The following is a 19,267-nucleotide window of genomic DNA, read 5'->3' on the forward strand; positions in this document are numbered from 1 at the left end:
CTTTGATTATATTCCTAAAGCTATCCCCCAAGGTCTCTTCCTTTATTTGACTATTGACTCATTCCTCCCTTGTTCTACGGTCTTGTCTTTTTGATCCTTCTGCACTATCCTGATTATGTCCCTAATCATCCATCCAAGTTTTTATATTATTACTGTGTATATTTATTTTCTGTGTCAATTTGTGCTGCTATAACTAAATAACATATGTTGAGTAGCTGTGCATTCCTCACAGTCCAGAGGCTGGAGATCTGAGGTCAGAATATTCTATGGTGAGGTCCTGGTGTGGGCCCTCTTCTAGGCCTCAGATAACCATCTTCCCCTTGCTTGTTCACAGTAAAAAGCATATTAGGAGCTCTTTGAGTACTCTACACACTTTATCTAATTATACCCCACAAATCCTACCCACAATATTATCATCCTAGGGATAAGATTGCAGCATATGAATTGGGAAGAACACAAATGTTCATTCCACAAAAACACAAAATGCATTTTGTGTACTTTAAATGTTTTTAGAAACTTCATCATGACATATATTTTTTACTGAATAATATTGCTGAATATTTTTATTTAAATAACAAATAAGATTGTTTTACATGTCAATCCCTGTTCCCTCTCCCTCTCTTCCTCCCCTGCCCCCCAATAAAACCCTACCTATCCAATACCATTTCTGCTTCCCAGGGAGAGTGAGGTCTTCCAGGGGGTCTTCAGAGTCTGTCATATCCTTTGGGATAGAGCCTAGGCACTCCTATGTATCTAGGCTGAGGGAGCATTTCTCTATGTGAAATGGGATCTCAAAGTCCATTCCTACACTAGGGATAAGTACTGATCTACTACAAAAGGCCCCATATATTTCCGAGGCCTCCTCACTGACACTCACATTTATGGGGTCTGGATCAGTTCCAGGCTGGTTTCCCAAAGATCAGGCAGGGGCCAAGAGCTCCCTCTTGTTCAGGTCAGCTGGGGATTTCACTACCATGGTCTTGACCCCTTTGCTCATCACCCTTCCTTCTCTGCAACTGGATTCCAATTCCAGAGCCTTCAGCCAGCAGCTGATGGAAGTAGAAGCAGATACCCACAACTATTTCTGAATTTTAACACTTATAATTGGAATTATAGTTTATTATCTTTAATACATGTTTGAGCATATGAATCTATAATAAATTATTTATCAATTCCTGTCTTGATGGACATTTAGCTCATATTTTGTGCAATGAGTACATATTACTTTACAAAATCACAAGTTGTTGAGTTATTCAGTGATGATAAAAATTCAATGATGGTATTTACATGGCTGTATTGTCTCATAGGAATTATTAACTATGTTACTCAAATGCAAATGCACATGAAAACTCTGCTTATATTGTGGTAAATTCTATTTGTAATTCATAATAAATTAAAATTCTTTTATCTTTAATTTTTTCCAAAACCTCTTCCTTTCTGAAATATTAAAATAATTTAAAAATGAAAATGTATTTTCATTTTCTATATCTTTCTAACAGGAATTTCCTAGGCAATCCTACATATAACAGAGAGAGAGAAAGAGGTGGAAGTTTTAGCTCAACTGACTTACAGCTACTCATTTTTCTCTGAACCCAAACATGGAAGTAGTATTCACTCCTCTACCCTGGGGGGCTAACAAAATAGTAATGGTGAGTAAATATTCAATGAATAAGTTGTGGTATTGATTGTTGATGTTGAGAAAAAGCCTTAGAGAGGCATGCTCATGTCAAAATTAGGACATTTCAGAAAGAACTGGGGGTTTTATAATGAAGATTTTGAAGAGAATGCAGACTTTAAATTGCTACTGTCCTAGAAAATTTAAGATGTTATAATAGATTTGCAATGGACTTCTGTCTGCCTTGTTGGGTTTATTTATTCAATTCTTAAGTGTTAAATAATATTGAAGCATCAGTAAAAAAAATGTCAGCAGCAATACATTGATGTCTAATCATAATTTCTGCCTAAGGAATGTGTGTGTATATATACATATATGAGATATGCACATATGCTATAATAAATAGATGCTATGTAAAATTTATTTTATTATAGTTTTAAAATGTGATATTATTAATTCATTGGCCTATAATTTTAGTCATTAATTATTTTTAACACAGGATACTAAGTAACAGATTTCATTATTGCATTTTTGTACATACTCTTCTTACTTGTCCTATGTGATGGTTTGTTTTGACTGTCAACTTGACCCCATGTAGAATCACCTGGAAGAAGAGTGTCAATGAAGGACTGTCTAGGTTAGCTGGTCGATAGGCATGTCTGTGGGGAATTGTCTTGATTCCTTAACTGATGTGTTACAGGCTTTCCTGCCCTGTTCTGCAGCCACCTTGCCCCAAATGAACACACAGATGCTATATTAATTTTGAAACTGTTGGCCAGTGGCTTGGGCTTCTTACTGATCTGTATTAATTATTTACCCATAACTACTAGTCTATGTATTTCTACACGATTTTATCTTACCAGAGAATACCTGACTCGTTTCCTCTCTTCCCAGGCTCACATGCTGACTCCTCTCTGCCTACACTTCCCAGAATTCTCTTCATCTCCTAACCCCGCCTATCTTCTTACCTAGCCAATCAGTGTATTATTCATTAAGCAATAAGGAAATGTACATAATAACATCTCCCATCACTGATGTGGGAAGACCTCACCCACTGTAGGCCACACCATTCCCTGGGTTTCGATCCTAGGTGCTCTAAGAATAGATAGTTAACTGAGTAATATGCATGCATTCATTCTCTCTCTGCCCTTGACTGTGACTGTGCCTAGCTGCTTCAAGTTCCTTCCACTCTGGATTCCCTGCAATGATAAACTATAATCTGGAACTATGGCTTTTTTTTACAAATAAATTTTATTTAAATTAAAAACAAGTTTTATTTTTGCAAACCAATCCCAGTTCCCTCTCCCTCCCATCCTCCCATGCTCCCCACTCACCCCCCCCATCCACTCCCCAGGAAGAGTGAGGCCTCACATGGGGATCATCAAAGTCTGTCACATCATTTGGGGCAGGGCCTAGGCCCTCCCTGTGTATCTAGGGTGAGAGAGTATCCCTCCATAGCAAATGGACTCCCAAAGTCCATTCCTTGGGCTAGAGAGATGGCTCAGCCATTAAAAGCGAGGCTCACAACCAATATATCAAACGGCTTTTGTAGGGGTGTTTTATCATAATACCATGGAAAGAAACTGAGTCTCCCCCTTTTCCATTACCTTCTCCTGCTGCTCTACATCCCTCCTGCTGGTCCCCATTCTGGCCCCCCAGCTCCTTTCTGCTTTCATGTCACATATGTTTCAGTACCCTCTCTTTTTCCTCTCCATACTCTCCACACATCACCATTTCTTCCTCCCTTCCATGTTCTCCACTTCATTGGTTATTTATTTTTATTTTCCATTTTACTCGGCAACATTTTTGAGTCGCAAACTCTTGGTAGATAATGCACATTTTCCTGTCTCATAAGTGTCTTAACTTTTATTTTCTGTTAAGAAAATGACTAAAATAGTAAGAAATATATGGTTTCATTAAGTGGCTTTCAAAGGACCATGTGGTGAAAACTTGCCTCACATCTGTGGTCTGTCTTGCTATTAGGAGATAGTAAGGTCATTAGGAGGTATGGTCTAGTGACAACATGTTAACTATTAATGAAGCAGGGCATGGAAAGGTGTGTGAGGAGCATAAATCATTGCTATTGCACTTCCTGGCTTTCATGAAACAGTTGTTGCCCTTTCCCAGACTCCCAACATGATGTACTATCTTGCAGCCAGCTGAAAATCATAGGAAAAATGGACCATACCCTGAACTGTCCAAGATGGTAAACTCAAATAATCCTCCTTTCCACATAAGCTATGCCATCACATTGATAGAAAGCTGACTGCCACAGAAATTTTGAAAAGGAGAAGAGTGCTACCCAATTATCCAGATGGACTGGTGAACATTTGTAACAGATCCCTTTTTGAGATGATACCACTATGATTTGCCTATCCATTGTTGCTGATTCATTTGTGCAGCAACAATGGAAAAGATAAACAATGAAATTCGATGAAACTGCTCAGTGTATTTGATAGTTTTAAGCACTGGGTTCCAGCTGAAGTATAACACGGAGTTTATACAGTGATGAACAATTATGGTTCTGATGAAGGACAACCAGGGCTTGAGATTTAGTTCTGAGTCACAGCATGGTGTACAACTGCTTTCAACCTGAGTTTCCTTAATCAATGGTTATTTAAAAAGCACCTGGTGTGCTTAAGATGATGACCCAGTACAGAGTGTACAAAGCACAGTGACCATAGCATAGGAAATGGCCAGGCAGCATCAACATGGCAACAAAGCTGACGATAATAAAGGTTTGATTGGTGAAAGCTGTCTTTTGCTGTGCCTATTACTCATATTGAAGTGGATCTCTTTAAAGACATATTCATGATTGCTTGAATAAAAACTTCTAGTAGAACACTGTATCGCCTACATTGCTTCACAGTAAGTTAGGCATTCCTGGAGATCTCTAAGATCTCTTGTCAAGACGGCAGATGCAAAGGGACAGCAATTCTGCCCCTCTGAATGCACAGATTAAGTTACTATAGAGTCTTTTTCTCACTAATTTTGTTTTCATTTCTCACATAATGCTTGTAGTCAGATGTTCATTTTTGTCTGACATATTTGCTTGTTTGGATTCATGTTTGGGATTTTGGAGCTTATCTATTATGCTTTGATTTATAACTGTTTTTCAGACCTGAATCCCTCGCAGTCTGACTCTTGGGGGAAAATATGTACACAAAATTGCTAAATCATCATCAACTTCTTTCTCACCTTCAATACTAAAATTTAAAGCTTCCATAACACTTCATATTTTTTTAAATAGTTTAGCACTGTTTTAATTTCTGTTATGCTTGTGAAATGTGAATGCCCTAAATAACTTAAAAGTGGGTTTAGAAAGGATCAGTAAATAACTTGAGTCTTCAAGAGAAAATAAAGACCCAAGTTAAAAATCAAAAGTAACACATGAAATCCATTTAAATAAATGTACTAGGAGTGGCTGAGGGGGAAGCTCAGTTGCTGGACAAAGCCCTGGGTTTGATCCCCAGCAGCAAACAAACCAAGCACGGTATCACTTGTCTGCAATATCAGTATTCAGGGGTCATGCAGGAGTATCAGATATTCATGGGCATCTTGGGCAATATAGTGTGTTGAAGGCTGGCCTGTGATACTCGAGATATTATCTTAAAATAAAATAAAATGTATGTAGTATGTCAAAAAAGAAGCTTTCCCTGGAACAGAGAAGTGGGAAGGCTGTAAACAAATGCCACTGGTTAATACATTTTAATAAACTATTTTCAAAGTTTAATTCTTTTTTCTGCACATAAGTGTTTTGCATGTAAGTATGTATATCACATACATGCCTGGTGTCCTCAGAGATCAGAAAGGGCACTGAATTCCCTGGAAGCAGAGTCACAGACAGTTGTGAGCCATCATGTGGATGCTGAAAATCTAATCCCAATCTTCTGCAAGAACAGTAAGTGCTCTTAGCTGCTGAACTATCTCTCCAGCCTCTGGATTAATTTTTGAAATAGCACTTCACAAAATGCATTCTACTGCATAAGCTAAGACACACAGAACTGCAGCTTGCCCAGCTCAGTTGATTCTGACAAGTCCCCAAAGCATCCTCTGTCTCACACCTTGCATAACATCCTCACTGCCTACACTGACTTCTGTCTCTCCCTCCCACTGTTCTCCACTGGCATGAACTCAGGGTGGAAGCTGAGGTGAGTGCACTTTCTTGTTTCTGTCCCCAAGACTCTGGTGGTTAGGTACTCAACAAACAGTTAATGGAATAACAAATGAGCAAACATGTACAAAACTGATTGGATGCTACCCTATTGTTACACCATACGGGGAAAGATGATAAGGTTAAAGGTCACCAGTACCCTTGTGTCCTCAGCTTCAATGTGAAGTCAGTCGGGTTTATTAGCTGCCCTTCTAAGCTCTTCAGGCAGTGGCGATCAGGCAAAAGATGTGACTCACAGCAGGCATGTACAGAACAGCAAAAGCTGTTTCAGGTCTCAGAAGCAGAGAGGTTGCAAAAATGTAATCAATAGCTGTCAAGGACCCACCAGCATGTGTGGGGGTCTTGTGATGTTTGAGAGACTTGTCCTGCATTATTCAGCAAGTTCTAGTATGAGCAATCTCACAAAGACAAGGTACTAATTTAAAATAAATGTTTCTTTCTGACTGTAGACCACACTGCTGTCACGAGTGAGTATATTACATACTTTATTATTTTGGTGAAATACCAAGGAAAAAATGAGAACAAAATTAGAAAGGTGTAATTATTTTTTTTCATGAGAATAAGTTGATCATATGCATGCTTAGAACTCCCAGTGGTTGACAACTGTAAAAATGAGCATATGCACATTTATCTGTTTAATTATTCAAGTTTCATTTGTGCGTGTGTGTGTGTGTGTGTGTGTGTGTGTGTGTGTGTGTGTGTGTGTGTGTGCAGACCAATTGAACATTTCTGGTCCTAAGGCTGTCCTGAACATTTGTCCTTTAAATCGAAATTGTTGTATATCTTTTTTGGTTCAGACACTTAGATATAGTACTCTCTTCAGATATACTACACCCAGCTAGTAGGGGAGATTAGAGGAAAGACCAAAGGGTAGTAAAGAGATGTGTCCATGTCAATTCATATTGACCAGGACATGATTGCCTGATTGCATAGTTATAAGGCAAGCTATAATACACTAAAGGTGGCGTTTATTTATGTCATTGCTTCCCCTTTCCTGTAATTCTTTTCTCCTCCTTGAAAAAAACTTAATAGTCCTAAATAAGGGTGAGTGGACACTATATCCCAGGACTTCCCTCACAGAGGTTGACCAAGGTTTTGTGGCCTGATGGCATTCACAGAATGAGATTCCTCTTTAGGCGGAGGAGTATAACAATGGTGAAATTTCTTCTGTCTACACCCAACCGGGAAAACCCTCTAGAGCAGCCTGTCTGCAGTATTAACCCCCTGTGCAAGAGCTCCTAATTACCATGCTCTAGATGTTGCAAACAAAAATGGGGGATCATCTAAACTAACTCCAGCTAGATAATTCTACATATATACTTCTTCACCATTAAAAAATATATAAACTTGTGGGATATCTGCGTTCTGACTTTGAAAATGTTTTCTGTAAGAGACTGGAACAACCTTCTTTTCCTTGTCTTCATGGTTAGCATCAAGAAGTTTGTGATTTATGGCCCTGTTTCTCACAGGCTGAACCAGGTGAGACCTTTTTCTTAACTCCAGACAATAGGTTTGAGGATCTCTAAATGTCTATGACCACAGAGACAACTCCCAGCCCACTGGATGAGCAGTGGAGTTTGCTGCATTTTTGCTGTGTATTAAGGTGATTTTTGGTGTGCCTTTTCATCCTGTGGTTCAATGGATGGGCTTTTTAATAATGGGTTATGTACAGAAGCAAATGGGTATAGCATCCAGTATGATCATGTAGCTACCTGAGCACTGCTTTACAGAATGTCCTTTTAGAAATGTTTTCTATCATAAAGTAAACAGTTCCTCTTGTTTCTTCATTTTTAGCAATGCCAAACAAATGAAAAATGGTTGGTCTTAATTAAACACATTGATAAAACTGAAACCACGCATCTGGGCAGGTTCACTGTGAGTACAGAGGAAACAAAGTGGGAGGATAATGAACAACCCCTCAAGTATTCCCATTATCTTGCATTTTTACATCTTTGGGCCTCTGTCACCAGTAACCTGAGACATAAGAACACTGTGGTCTTCATCTGTACAAGCTTCTCTCTCAGCATTGTTTTTAATACCCTCAACTAGATTTTAAGAGCTTAAAGGCACATGCAGTCCCAAGTCTTATTTATCTATGTGTCACTACTGCATGACAAATTAGTAATTATTAAGTGAGTCAGCTAGAAAAATTCCAGGAAAAGGAAAAGTGAAGACCCACTATGGACAGCAAAGACATTCATGGACCTAACAAGATTTGCTTGTAGAACTATTCTAAGTTTTTCTTATTTAAAAATATATGAAGGGCAACTTATTGTTTTTTTTTCTTTTATTGAAACTAGATTCTTCTATCAGTGTAGTTGGATTTATGTTGAGGTCTTTGATCCACTTGGACTTGAGTTTTGTACATGGGGATAGACATGAATCTATTTGCATTCTTCTATATGTTGAATCCAGTTATGTCAACACCATTTGTTGAAGATACTTTCTCTTTTCCATTGTACAAATTTGGCTTTGTTTTCAAAAATTAGGTGTGGATTAATATCAGCATCTTTGATTCAATTCCATTAGTTCACATGTCTGTTTTTATGCTAATACCAAGCTGGTTTTCTTAATGTAGCTCTATAGGAGAGCTTGAACTCAGGAAGAGTGATGCCTCTAGAAGTTTTAGCTATCCTTGGTTTTTGTTTTTCCATATGGAGTTGAGTATTGTTCTTTCAAGGTCTGTGAAGAACTGTGTAAGGATTTTGATGGTGACTGCACTGAATATGTAGATTGCTTTTGGTAAGATTATCATTTTTACTATGTTAATCCTACCTATCCAAGAGCATGGGGAATAACAGCAGCATAGATCCATTGCACTGAACCTGATAGAAGAGAAAGTGAGAAGTAGCCTTGAACGCATTGGCACAGGAGATGACATCCTAAATATAACACCAATAGTACAGACACTGAGATCAACAATTAATAAATGAGACCTCTTGAAACTGAAAAGCTTCTGTAAGGCAAAGGACACAGTAAATATGATAAAATGGAAGCCTACAGAACGGGAAAAGTTCCTCGCCAACCCCACATCTGATAGCAGGGAGTCAATCTACCTCAAGACTCAGCATTTCCACTCTTGGGCATATAGCCAAATGATGTGCAATCATACCACAAAACCTTGTTCAACAATGTTCATAGCACCATTATTTATAATATCCAGAACCTAGAAACAAGCTAGATGCCTATCAACCAAAGAATAAATAAGGAAAATATGGTACATTTACACAGTGGAGTACTACTCAGAGGTAAAAATAAATAAATAAATAAAAATAAAACAGTGACATCTGAAATTTTCAGACAAATGGTACAACTAGAAAAAAATAATCCTGAGTGAGGTAACCCAGTCCCAGAAACAAAAACACAGTATGTACTCTCTCATAAGTGGATATTTCATGTAAAGCAAAGGATAACTATGATAAAATCCATAACCCCAATGAAGCCAGGCAACATTAAGGAACCTAAGAGGGATGAATAGATTGCCCTGGGAAGGAAAAATAGATGAAATCTCCTGGGGAAACAGGGGGCTAGAGGAGAGGGGATGGTGGGTGGGAACATGTAGGTTTGGGATGGTCAAGTTGAGGGAGGGATGGAGAAGGAAAGCAATGAAAGAGATATCTTAATAGAGAGGGTCTTTATGGGATTAGAGAGAAACCTCATGCCAGAGAGACTCCCAGGAATCCACAAGGATTACCCCAGATAAGACTCCTAGTAATAGTGGACTGGCTGTCTGAGCCTCCCTTCTCCTTTAATCAGATGCATGACTTCCCTAATTGTCATCATAGAACCTTTATCCAGTAACTGATGGAAGCAGATGTATAGATCTATGGCTAAGCACTGGGCTGAGCTCCAAGAGTCCAGTCAAAGAGAGAGAGGAGGGACTATATGAGCAGGAAGGGTCAAGATCATGATAGGGAACCCACAGAGACAGCTGCCCCAAGTTCATGAAGTTCCCTGAATCTCCTCTTCAGAAAAAAAAAAAGAAGCCTCCAAGAGACTATAGCGAAACAGGATAAAACAAAATATAATAACACAAGGCAAAAAGGCTCCATATCAAGGCTGGATAAGGCAACCCAATAGGAGGAAAAGAGTCCCAACATCCAGTAAAAGAGTTAGAGACACACCTGCTCCCACAGTTAGGTTTTCCACAAAAACACCAAGCTAACAACCTTAACATACATGCAGAGGACCTTGTGTAGACCCATGCACCACTTGCCCTGTTGCCACTTCTGACTCTCTGAGACCATGGGAGCCCTGCTTAGCTGAGTCTGTGGGCCACATTCTCCTGGTGTGAAGGGTAATTTTTTTTTAAATGTTGCCTCCAAATTCATGTATAGCAACCATTCAGTCCCTAATAACTAAAGCACAAAGACACTGAATGCAACTTCATTTTACACATTAAAAGAAAGAGAACAAGCAGAACATGGTGGCACAAGCCTTTAATCACAACATTTGGGAGGCAGATGCAGATGGATCTCTGAGTTCAAGGCCAGTAAGGTCTACAAAATGAGTTCCAGGACAGACAAGGTTATAATACATGGAGAAACCCTGTCTCACCCCCCCAAGTCACCCCCAGATTCCCCCACGCCACCTGCACAACCCCCCCCCCCAAAAAATGAAAGAGAACTTCCAAGAGTTAAATATTTCCTCTTTCAATGATAAAGGCAACCTCAGCAGAACCAATTAAACTTTCTTTATCCCCAGAAGGTTGTTGTGGTTGAAACAGGTCCATAGTCACCCCTTTGGTCTGTGTGTCTTGACTAAAGGGTGTGATGGGAAGAGTACTTCAGTAGGAAGTTAACAAGGATAAAGAGTTTATTTACTACAGGCAGCTTGGAATATATGAGCAAGGGAGGTGTGTGTGTGTGTGTGTGTGTGTGTGTGTGTGTGTGTGTGTGTGTGTGTGTTAGCTCAAACTGTTTTGATTACAATTTTATCTCCGTTTTGGTTAACAGTGGTCTGTTTAATGACACTGGAATCATCATAGAAAGAAATGGTTCTTCAATCTTGACTTTTATTTCTAAGAGTCAAAAATATCATTCCACTTCAAAGCTGAGGCAGAAATGGGCTATCATGAAAAATATTGATTTTTTTTACTTGAATAGCAGGAAAGATTCTTATTCTGCTTTCTGAAACTTACCATGGACATCAATAGTCTTGTTTCAGCAGACACTTTCTATAGTTTGTGTTAGGCTAGAACTACACACTAACATTGCCAACAGTGCTTTGGTGCCTCTTGGGGAGACGTTCCCCACCCACTTAGCTATTAAAAAATTGAAAGAAAAGCATTTACTACCCTTAACAATTTATCAAGATTGCAAAGACATGTCTTAGCATGCCAGTCTTCCTTTAAAAATTGATGACATAAGAAAAAATCTCAACCTTAATCATTTAAATTTTTATTTAGGTGTGTGAGAGTGTGTATGTGTGTGTGTGAATGTGCACATGAGCATCACATTGTACAGGCGCTCTAGGAGGCCAGAAGGGAAGTCAGATCTCCTGAAACTGGAGTTCTAGGGAGTTGTCAGTTGCCTGATGTAGGTACTGGGAAATGAATGGGGCAGCAAGTTCTCTTAATCACTAACTCAGCTCTTCGCCCCCCTCATCCTTAGTTTTATTAATAAAGGTTAATAAAATAATTTTAGAGACTGCTCATTACAGCAGAGCCTAAAACACCAAAATCATTTCATTTTAAGTATTTCTGAATAATTTAAATTAGAAAAATGTTGCACTTCAAAAATATTAAAGTATCTACTGTTTAATTTGTTTTTCTATCAGTATCATTATGACAGGAAAATTTCCTAAGAAATTCATTGTGATTTGATCCATACAAAGATAATGAAATAAAAATTTTAAAGTTTTCTCTTAAGGAAGAAGTACCCAGATCATAACTTGTAGGACTTGTGAAATCCAGCCAATTAAAATAATTTTATTGAAGGGAGAGGAACTTCCTTGGGGGAAAATGAACGCTCTGCTCCTTATATCTGATGATTCCCAGCCTCCTCAAAGGCTGCTGCTAATTAGCAATGTGTAGTGTGTTAGGTAAGAATGTGATTAAACATCCCTGAAAGACACTTGCTTTTTACAGAAATTCACTGAATTAGACTCAGTACTCCTACCCTTCCCTCTGCCCTCTCACTCAAGCTCAGATGCCAAACTTTAATGTCCACTCCTTGGCCATGCTTAAGTGATGGCCATGTTTAGTCTACTTCAGATAAGACACAGTCATCTGCTGAGCAACTTTCCCATGTTCCCTCAGCTTCCAGTCATCTGGCCTTCGCATATCTTCTTCCTTTCTTTTCCCAACTGCTCCCTCTTCTCCTGGTTTGGATATTCTAAATAGCCCTTATGATAGCCAATAGTACTTTTAGGAAATTACAGGTGATAGCATGCCTTCTTGCTGTGTACTTTAATAAATAAGACCCTTATAGGCCCTGAGATGAGTAATATCTATCCCAGTTCAATGGACTCAGTGTATCAGTGGAGATTACCTTTTAATGTGCTGCTAAGAAAGAATAAAAAGCACTCTGCCAAAATGACATCAACTATAATGTTTATTTAAAAACCATTCAAAACTCAATAAATGCCATTTACATTAATTCAAAATAATTTTAGTGTATATCAAAATAGTTATATTTAAAATAAAAATGCAAACAATATGCAATGATTGTAGAACAAAGTCCAGCTCCAAGTCCCTTCTGTGAAGTGACTGCTGTCCTTATTTGCCCACATATTGACAAGGGCACCAGTGACTCAGTGCTGGCCAAGGAGTCCTCAATTTTTTTGTCTCCAGGACTTTCTTCCAAGCTATTGACATCTATTCTTAACATCTTGAAACTGGCACTTTATTTTACAGAAAAATCAATGAAATGTGTTTTAGACAATAACCAAGATTTATGATGCTTTCTTAAATGATCATTAGGATTCTTTCTCAGCTATTTCTTTGACTGGGGTCTCAAGGGACACCAGTTATGTGACACGATTACTGCATGCACAGACAGTGCAAAATGTCTCCACTATTATCTGACCACAAACGATCCCCAAACACCTTTGGTTTCTCTACCATCATAGGTGTGAAACATGGAAAATGGCCTATTTCAGAAGGGACATAGAGGGGGAAGGTCAGTGCTCAAAGGTCAACTTTCTTGTAGCTAAGTATCAAGTACCCAGGTTTTTCATGCACATGACATCATTTAAGCTTTACTGTAATATTATGAAGTGGACACCAGTATTAAAATAAATGGATGGTAATTAAGTAAATTGCTTCAAAGACAGCTGTCTAGTTAAGGGCTGGCTAGGGCTTTAGCTCAGTTCTCCAATCCCCTCCCCCAGGTGTGTGTTCATAAAAATTTAATCAAAAAATATTGGAAAAGGAAGCCACTTTATCATATAGAAAAGGGGAATCTCTTCATTGGTAGTTTTATTTTTTGGATGTCAGAGAAACAGACAATTGTGTGAACAGACATCAGATTTAAATACTCATGAATTCTAGACATAGAACAGGAAGACGAATGAAACATCTATTTGAGGAAGAACAAAGCTGCATCAGCTAGCTCGACTGTGAAGGCTGCTAAAGAAACGTTTTCTGGAACATGCCATATGTTACAGAAAAACACTTTATTTTTCCTTTAAAATTTATGAAAACTTCAAAAAGAAGAAAAGAACATTTACATCTGGTATAATAATAATGATGTTACTTAGATAATACTAATTTTGTCCCTTTTTTGGAACAAAGTTAGCATCCTTTTCATGTATCTGTCTCACAAAAAAAAAAAAAGCTCAGTATTAGCAGTATCCACTTTTATCTATTTTTTTTAAACTTCTTTATTGTATCTTTGGGGGGGTTCGCATCATGTACCTCAATTCTGTTCACCTCTCAGTCCCCCCATATTTTCCCCTCATCCCTGATGCCTCCCCATGAAAGAAAACAAAACAAAGTAAGCAAGCAAACAAAAGCAAGAACAAAACAAACAAACAAACAAAAACAATGAACCAAAACAGAACAAAGACCACACCTGAAACAGAAAAATGTCTGCTTCTCCTTCTCTCCTGCCTCTCCATCACCTTTTCATCTGGTCTGATGGCATTGGAAGCTTCGATGTGTCATATAGTGTACCCCTTTGTCCCATCAGCTTGACTGGCAACTGTCCATTGCAATGAGTCATTGGTCTGGTTCAAGGCCTCTGGTTTTGGTACACCATACTCACTGGATCTTCACTGAAGCTCTTCTGGGGTATCCTGTGTCTTGGAGATCTTGCAGGTATCGTTCTGCAGGTGCAGTCCCTTTATGAGTGCCATCAGTACCGAAATGGAGTAGATGCTAGGGTGGGTCAAACCAAAGCCCAGTTGTGGGTCTGGGTGTTAGCCAGTTAGGTCAGATGCAGCCACTGGGGAAGCCACCTTAGTTGCAGTGGTGGAGTCAGCTACCCTACATGCAAACCTTCAGAGTAGGTTCATCCTTGCCTGTGGTGAGAGGTGGGGGCCCTCTCTCCTGAGTAAAGGGCCAGTTCTCTTGCTGTAGTGGGCAGCAGGAGGTAACGCCAGCTTTCCCAAGGCAGTGAAGGGCAGAACTGGCTCAGTATAGCCCTCTGATTTCATTTCGAATGATTCCTAAGGCTCCAAGAGTGGCCACTGGACACTGACATCAACACAAACCCCAACTGTAGCTGGACCATGGACCCACACATGGCCCTTGGCAGCAGCTTAGGCCCAGACAACATTCTGTCTCTGGATGGAAGGAATAGCCACTCAGGTGGGAATGGTTCTGGCAGCCGTGTGGTCGCCGAACATCACCAAGGCCTCAGGTTGCAGCCCCAGCCCTGGGCCTCTACGTGACCATTAGCAGCAGTGCAGCACCCGTACTTCAGGTCATAATCCCAGTTATGGTAGGACCATGGACTCCAACATGATCCTTAATAGCAACTGGGTCTGGATATCACCACTGACCCAGTGGCAGTATGGCCCTGAGACACTAACTTGGCCCTTGATCTTGGGTGTCTTCACAGACTGCGATGGTGGCAGGAGCATCAGACATCAGCACAGACCCTGCCTGCATTGGGTCCATGGACCCTGTCGTGTCCTTCAGCTGCAGCTTTGGCCCAGACCACTCAAATATAGATGTATCCTGGTCCTCTGACACTAACCCTGACTCGGGTTGCTGGTTTGACATCCCCACTCCCCCTTTCTTCATGGAGCTTGTGCAACCAGAACGACCTATGTTAATTTGGAACCTCGCTGCTACAGGCCATGGAACCAGACATAGCCTTCAGTGGCAGCCTTGGCCCAGATGATACCTTGGCCCCGGGTGGTAGCATAGACCACTCATGTCTGTGTGGTCACCACTATGCTGTGCCCCCTTTGGTTTCACCCAAGCCGCAGGCTCCGGCCCAGATCCTGGGACTCTGTATGGTCCTTAGTGGTAATCTGTGCCACAGAGTTCAACCCAGACCCCAGCTGCAGCTGGGCCACAGACCCAGACATGGCCTTAGGCATCAGCTTGGCCTGCTCGACATCCTTGTTCTGGGTGGTACCTCTGGACACTGAGATCAGGATGGCTGTGATGTCAGCATGGCCCCTGGACAACAACAAAGCCCCAAGATGCAGCCCAGACCCGGGGCTTCATGTGACCTTCGGTGGCAAGGTGGAGACATGGGCATCAATCTATACCTCAGCTGCAGTAGGATCACGGACACAGACATTGTCCTTAGTAACAACCTAGGCCTGGCTGTCACTATGGACCCAGATGACAGCAAAACCACTCTGGCACAGCATGGCTCATGAACTTGATCTTTGCCCCAGGAGGTAACCCAGCCCACTGGAGTCAGCGTGGCACTCGACTACAGGAAAAGTCGTGGATATCAACACAGACCCTGGCTGCTATAGGACCAAAGATCCACATATGGCTCTTGGTAGCCACCTGATCCAAATATCAGCCCAGATGGCAAGCTGGCCTCCAACATCTCCCCAACTCTCTAACTACCATTGTTCCTTTATGTGTCTTTCCATGGCTTATGAACCATTCTGCCTCTCTAACTCTCCTGCCCCTTATTCACTGCCTTTCTTCTTGCCTTCTGGGAGAAAGATCCAGGTAGGCCTCTCTGGGCAAATCTTCCCACTTTAGATTTTTGACTTATTAACATTGAATTATCGTCTATTCTTTGAACTGAAGTATTTAATAAAAAGCTAAGCTGATTTTTCTGTGAAAATCTTTCCTTTTAGAATATACATTTATAATTTTTAATAACATGTTCTTATGCTTTTATCAAGAAGACTTCAATGTTCTCTCAAGAATAATCTTGCTGGCAGACACCAAAGCGCATGGGCTAAAACCATGCTTTCAGGCTTGCACAAATGTTGTTTATATAGATTAGACTGGAAAGATGTACAGTGGTTAAGGGCACTGGCTGTTCTTCCAGAGGACTGGAGTTCGATAGTCACATGGTGACTCACAACTATCTGCAATTCCAGTTCCAGGAAATCTGAGATGCTCATACATATATACGTGCAGGCAAAACAACAATGCCATAAAGTAAAAATAATTGTTATTAAAAATAAATAAACAACAGGCCATTAAATCCAAGCATTCATGATCACCTACTTTTGTAGAAATCATATAGCATTCTGGCTTAATTACTTTTGGATCAACATTGCTATAATGTACACATATCTAGGCGTGGATATAAAGAGGCAGATTTTGTTGTTCAGAGATATATATTACATAAAAAGAAAAATGTGTTCAATGAATGGACAGAAGAAAATGAAATTCATGTCGAAAAGGTAAAAAAATAAATAAATAAATTCACACTACCTAACTCTAAAGTCTCTTAAAAACATTTATAACCAAAAATTGGTGAAAAGACAGATATATAGATTAATAGAATAAACTAAAGAGACCAGAATACATTCATAGAAATGTTGTCAGTGTATTTTTCACAAAAACACAAAAGCAATTCACTGGAATAAGACCAGTTTTCAGTAAATGGTACTGTAATAATTGCACATCAGAGCACCAAAGAAACATTAAATACCCACGGCTTCACAAAAGTCAATCCAAAATGTGTTATATGTACAAATACAGTAACCATAAACATACAAGAAAGCGATCCATTTTCAGGCTTGGTGTAGTGCTTTGATCACCTGAGATCGCTATATTGCCACTTGGGAGGAGATTTTCAATTGGTTTGGCCTGTGAATACCTCTGTAGGGGCTTGTCTAGATTAGTAAGTGGGGTGGGGAGACTCACCCTGATTGTGAGTAGCATTACTTCATGGCAGGCCTTCAAATGTATAAGACAGAGAAAGCTAGGAAGCATAGGTGAGTCTCTCTCTCTCTCTCTCTCTCTCTCTCTCTCTCTCTCTCTCTCTCTCTCTCTCCCTCTGTTCTTGAAGGTAGACATGACATGATCAAGCCTGCCTCTGTGGTACCTCAATGACGGTGGACTATAACTGGGAATTCTACAGTAAATGCAATGTTTCTTCCCCTATGCTGCTTCTCAGGATATTTATCACAACAGCAGAAATGAAACAGAACATCAGCAAGAGTCTGAAAAATGCTGACTCATTTGATACTGATAATATTTTGATGTTTTTTTGTGTCTGTGAAATATACTAAAAAAGTGAGATAAACTGAAAACAGAGAAAATATTTGAAAATAACATATTTGACAAAGGACTTAAAAAACAATGAAAGAGTTTTTGAAGTCAAATAAAAAATCTAATTAATGTCATGAGCAAAAATTTTTAGCAACAGATAATATACATAAATTTAAAAAGTACATAAAATGTGTTAGCAGATAAATACATTATGGAATACATGTCCAGTGGATCAGTTCTACCATAAAAATCAAGAACATATAACTTGAATGAAAAAGTTGGATAAATCCGGCTTGTATCTGTCCCATGCTATGGAGGCTATCTATTCCAGACTAATGTCTTCAGGGCTGCTATCGGAGTCAGCCGATCCCTGAGTCGGGGACTGCTGGACCAGGAAACTCTTAGCTACCCAACATCGATAAAGATGAGACACAAGCATCTTGTCATTTCAGGAGCACTCTCAGTCCATGCTGGAAACTGGGTCCACCATTTATTCAAGCATCCTCTTAAATAGCTTTCCAACAATGGGGGTGACCACAGAAGACATCTCCTATCATGTATAAAGCTGATATCAAAAAATTCCTAACCCTAACCCTAGTCATAAAGCAGGGTAAACAGCATTGGACCAAACCAAGCCCTCTGAATATGGGTGCCAGCTAGGAGGCCAAGACAGTCTATGGGACCTCTAACAGTGGAACCAGTCTTTATTAACCCCAGAGCACAAATGGACTTTGGGAGCCCATTCCCTATGGAGGGATACTATTGCAGCCCAGATACAGCAAGGAGGGCCTAGACCCTCCCCCAAAGTCCACCAGGGACTTTGAAGGTCCCTCGTGGAGGGCCTCACTGTCCCTGGGGAGGAGTTGGTGCATGGGTTGAGGGGTTGGTAGGGAACATGGGAGGATGGGAGGGCAGCAAGGGAATGGGGGGTGATGGATATGTAAATATGAGTAGTAATTAAATAATATAAATAAATAAATAAATAAATAAATAAATAAATAAAATTCTTTTAATCCAAGAGGCACCCCAAACAGTCCCTGGGCAAGTAAACAAGACCTCAGGACAGGTGTGGGCTCACCCAGGGCCTAGGTCTGTTGTTATGCAAACTAGGATACATTCTGCACTGAGGCCAAGCTATCCTGTGGTAACCACCCAACACCTAAAAGACATGTGAGATTCAAGCTCCTGGGATAGAGTTTGAGGCCTGTATCTGAAATACCATAATTGATATTTTTTGGACCCCTGACAGAATCTCAGATATGTCACAGCTGAATAATGTAACATCTTGAAACTTTGCCCTTCTGTAGTATTGTGCTTATATGAACAGGAACAGACAAAATTGTAGAAACAAAGAACAAACAAATGACTGCTAGAAGACACAGGCAGATCTGATGTGACTGTTACTGGTGACTATGTCTAATATTTACATGGTTTTAGCCTCTTATCCAAAGAATTGTAAATGAAGGCTCATGTAGATGTTCAAAAGAAGCAAGACAACTTGATTTGGAGTGAAGAAACTTTGAAGGTTATAAAGGTTATTAAGGTTGACATTAGTGAGGGTTACATTACTATGGAATTTTTTACGGACTTCAAGAGTAGGAGAGGCTGATTACTAAGGAGCAAAGTGTGGGTAACTACTTTTATTGACAGATTAGATTATATAGCCATTTCTCTACTGTGAATATCCCTTTCGGTAATGCATATGATTTTAATCATATACATGCTTAATTATGAGTAGGCATAAGCTGATAAATAGGGATTCCCCCCCCCGAAAGATTACTAAAGGACCAAGTTTCACTTTAGCATTCAGAACACTCCAAATCAGTTTAGCTCAGATTGTCTCTTCTATTCCTTAAACTGAATAAGGGAATATATTTGGGAATTCATT

This window comes from Cricetulus griseus (assembly GCF_003668045.3).
Source record: "Cricetulus griseus strain 17A/GY chromosome 1 unlocalized genomic scaffold, alternate assembly CriGri-PICRH-1.0 chr1_0, whole genome shotgun sequence".
NCBI lineage: Eukaryota > Metazoa > Chordata > Mammalia > Rodentia > Cricetidae > Cricetulus > Cricetulus griseus.